We start from the raw sequence: 4,692 nt of genomic DNA, 5'->3' as shown, positions 1-4,692 counted from the left end.
GGAAGAGAAAAGAAGAGCAGAGGAAATAGGAAGCTCTTAGTGTTGCTTATTTTATTTTTATTTTATTTTATTATTTTCATTTATTTAAATCCAACTTAGTTAACATACAATATAGTATTGGTTTCAGAAGCAGAACCCACTGATTTATCACTTACATATAGCATCCAGGCTCATCACAAGTGCCCACCTTAATGCCCACCAACCATTTAGCCCATCCTCCCACCCCCCTTCCGTCCAGCAACCCTCAGTTTTTTCTCTGTATTTAAGAGCCTCTTATGGTTTGTCTCCCTCTCTATTTTTATCTTGTTTGTCCTTCCTTTCTCCTATGTTCATCTGGGATGGACATCTTAGTGCTTAAATCAAAGGTTTTTCCTTTGCCCAGAGAGAACATTGAAGAATCCTGTCCCAAGAGGTTACTTCTTTCTTGACAACACCAAGGACTTAATAGATATTCAATAGGTACTTGCAGAACAAAGGAATGAATTGGTCTCATGGAATAACATGAGTTTTATTAATTATGTTTTCCTAGGACATCCAAGAGAAAACAGAAAGTACATGAGGCATTGGGTATCTGGGGGCAGGTTGAGAGTAACAAGGCATGGTAGGGTGAACAAGACCCAGAGATTAACATGAGGGTTTTCTGGATGCCTAGAAGGGACTCCTTTTGGAGGAGGTAACAGAATCATGGGCTACTGTGGATCAAGGATCACTTGGAAAGCTCATGGGCTTCTACCCCCTCATGAACTTGTACCTAGTGAGGTAAACTGACTTCCTCAAAGATGAATATTGGCCCATGGTATAATTAGGATGAAGAATTAGTCTACTGACTCCCAAGTCTTTGTTTGTCTCCCCGAATTCCACAGTTTAACTGTTCTGTGCATTTATTATTATTGGCTCATGTTAATGTAGCAAAGAGAAGGCAAAAACCTCACAAACAATCTACACGTTTACTACAAACAATCTACAGTACTACATTTACTGTAGCAGTAAATGCAGCAGCCACCACTGTGTCTATAGACTCAGTTCCTGTTGGGATGTCCCTCAATCCCTCGAATGTCTCCTAGTTAAGCAAGAGCCCAGGGATTTGGTACTCTTCTGCCAGCTTCCTTGCTAAACCCAGAGCTGCCTTCAGTTCCAGCAAGCAGTACCTGAGCAATGCCTGTAACTTTGAGGATAGACCTGAACAGTCATGGAAACCAAGTTCTCCAGAAACTTGCATCTCTTCTCTGACTGTTCAGATTTCTTTGATTTGATATTCCTCAACTCATTGCAATCACAAAGGGTCAGTGCACATGCTTGTAGAAATCTTGAAGCTGCCAGTGAAGATGAGGTTGTACAATAGGGTACATCTTGTTCTGTGGTCACGTGCTGAGAATCTTGGTGTTCTTGCCCACAGCCATGGTTGCGTCTTCTTCTTGGATATTGGAAGAGAATGTATTCTAAACTATTTGCACAAGAGTGAGTGACTAGGCTGTCAGAAATGAGCCAAAGTTATTTTCTTCCCTCTGTAGGTGCTCTGTGGTATGAGTGCTCCACCCCATTTCATGCCCCCATCATCTCTCTTCCTGCTCAGACAACTGTGGTGTGGTCTGGTCTGATCCTCTGAGCCGTCTTCTCTATTTTTAGGCCCTGAAGCTGCCTCAGGCCTGATTGGGAAGCAGGTAAGTTTGGGAGCCTGGTTAGGCCTTTAGCCACCCTTCTTTGCAGTAAGAAGGCAGGATTTCTAGAGTCATGAAGATTGGGTTCCCTTTACATCTGTCAGTTTTCTCATTTAAAAAAAAGTAAGGAGTATAGAAAGGAAAATTAGTTCTTGCATTCCTCATAGTACAATGTGAAGATTATATATAACACTATTAAAATTGCCTTGTAAACAGTGAGCCACCATAAATTAGAGGTTACTGAAGTTCATATTAATTTGAGGTAGGTCTGGAGAACTTTTTGGAGTAACTTGGGTCACAATCTGGAGATTTGAAGCCCCTGCAGTGCTCTAGGTTGATACCAAATTCAAGAAGGATAAAAAAGATGACAGTTGGCTTCTCTTCCAGGACTGTGGACTCCTCTGGGCAGGCTAGTAACTCTCTGGGGCCTGGTACATAGGAGGAGGTTGTGGAGAGGGTTTTTGGAGAGCTGTACTAAGGTTTCAGACATGTTACTGGCACCCCTATTCAGGGTTTCCTTTGGCTGGAAGCTGATGTCATTTGGAGTATTTGGTTACTTAAATCTCCATCTGCTCCTCCAGATCCATTCTTAGACCTTTGACCTATATGGATTGCCTCACAGACCCCTGCACCCTCTGGCTTCTGGTTGGGTTGGCCAATAATAGCAGACACCAGCAGAAGATCAGAGGGTGAGAAGAGAGAGGCTGGGTTATTTGTTTTCCCACCCCCTCCCAGGCCTATGCCTTTGGCAACATCTGGATTTTCTACTCAAAGCCATTGGGTGGTTGCTCTATAGCTTTTCTTCTCACTGGTCTAGCAATGCTTTTTCCTCATCACCCCTTCAGGCATGGGGCAGTAATGACTTCCCACTGTTGCCATCTCATAGGCACATCACAGTCCCTTGTTGGACCCTCTACCCATGTTTCTTTTATCAACTCTTACAGTCAACCCTTTGACTGTACCCTGTGTTTCCCAGGAGAACCCTGACTTTATCAAGGTGGGTACCATCAGATGCTGACCCTCATTCTTCAAGTGACTCCTGGGGCTCAGTGGGTCCAGGCCCTGAGCTTTGGTGGGGGAGCCAGACCAGCATAACAGATAAGCAAGAGAAGTGGCTGGGGTACCACTCATTATACATCAATCTTAGCCCAAGGATGAGTGAGTATAAACTTTTATTTATTTTAATTCTGAGTATGGGCTGAGCAGCCTCAAAGAGCTCATCATAATTGGCTCTAAACAGTGTCAGAACATCAAAGCTTCCTTAAATGCTTTTAAATCCTAACATCAACCTCATTGATCCTATATCAGGTCAGCCTCAGATTGAGAATCATATGACCATGTGCCCAATGTTCATCTATTTACAATATTGTCTCCTTATTCACAAGGGATGTGTTCTAAGACCCCCAGTGGATGCCTGAAACCATTGATAGTACCAAACCCTATATGTATACTGTTTTCTCCTATACATTCATACATTTGATAAAGTTTAATTTATACATTAGGCACAATAAGAGGTTAACAATGACTACTAATAAAATGGAACAATTATAATAATATACTATGATAAAATTTATGTGAATGTGGTCTCTTTCTCTTTCTCTCATAATATCTTATTGTCCTGGACTCACCCATCTTCTTATGATGATGTGAGATGATAATATGGCTGTATGACGAAGTGAAGTGAGGTGAATAATGCAGACAATGTGTTAGGTTACTATGGACTTTTTGACAATAATAGGTCAAAAGAGGGATCATTTACTTTTGAATGGTTGCTGATGATGGGTAACAGAAACCATGGTAAGGGCAGGGACATAGTATTCATTTAGGTAATCAATAAACATTTCCTAAGCACCTTAAATGTGCTATGCACTGGGGGCCCCAAAATAAGTGGCCTTGCTCTCACCCCATCTCCTAGTATAGTAGGAGAAAAAGCTGCATGTACACACATCAATGATACACTCAGCATTAAAATGAGGGGAAAGAGATAAAGCACTGCAGGAGCTCAGGAAAGAGAGAAGAAATTGGGATGAGATAGATCATTACTTCCTCTGGATTTGGGGTGGAGGTGACCCCATAAGTCAATACACTGGATTGTATAGCCAAGAGATTATTGCTTACCAATAAGCTAAGCCAAAAGGGAGACCTTTTATGTGCCATGGGCTTCACAACCATCATCTCAAAACTCCTGGTAATATCCTCACTGTGCAGGGAAGGAAACAGCTTTGACAGTTGGATGGCTGCCCAGCAAGTTCTAGGCTCAAGGTTTGCATCTATACAGTCTCTTCCACATCTATACATTGCAGAACAACTGCTCCTATCCATTTTCCAGAGAAGGAAAGAAGGTTCTGTCTGCATCTGATGATGGGTTGTAGAGTGGAGTGCTAGCCAGTTGTCACTGAACCTAAGTAGGAAAGACAGGGATCGCCTATTGTTCTTGCACACTGGAGTTGCCCCATGTTGTTTTACATCATTTGTTAGGATCAGTGCGTGATGGTTAACTTTATGTATCACTTCGACTGGTCTAAGGGTGTCCACATAACTAGTAAAATATGATTTCTGGGTATGTCTGTGAGGGTGATTCTAGAAGAGATTAGCATTTGAATCAGGAAACTGAGTAAAGAAGACCTTCACACACATAAGTAGGCATCATCTAATCCACAGAGGGCCCAAATAGTACCCAAAGGCAGAGGAAGGGAGATTTTGCTCTCTGATTGAGCTGAGACCTCCATTTTCTCTTGCCCTCAGACATAAGCGCACTTGGTTCACAGGCTTTCAGACTCTACTAGGACTGACACCATCAGTTCCCCTGGGTCGCAGGTCTTTGGACTCAGACTGAATTATACCTCTGGCCCTTCTGGGCCTCCAGCTTGCAGATGGTGGACAGTGGACCCATCAGCCTCCAGAATCTCACGCACCAGTCCCTCAAGATAAATCTTTATGTATCTCTCTCCATGTATTCTGTTGGTTACATTTCCCTGGAGGACCCTAACTACTACTCAATGGTAGGATTGTGGGAAGAGAAACCGCCTGGCCT

This window comes from Crocuta crocuta, unplaced genomic scaffold, assembly GCF_008692635.1.
Source record: "Crocuta crocuta isolate KB4526 unplaced genomic scaffold, BGI_CrCroc_1.0 scaffold551, whole genome shotgun sequence".
Lineage (NCBI taxonomy): Eukaryota > Metazoa > Chordata > Mammalia > Carnivora > Hyaenidae > Crocuta > Crocuta crocuta.
This window is presented reverse-complemented; position numbering follows the sequence as displayed.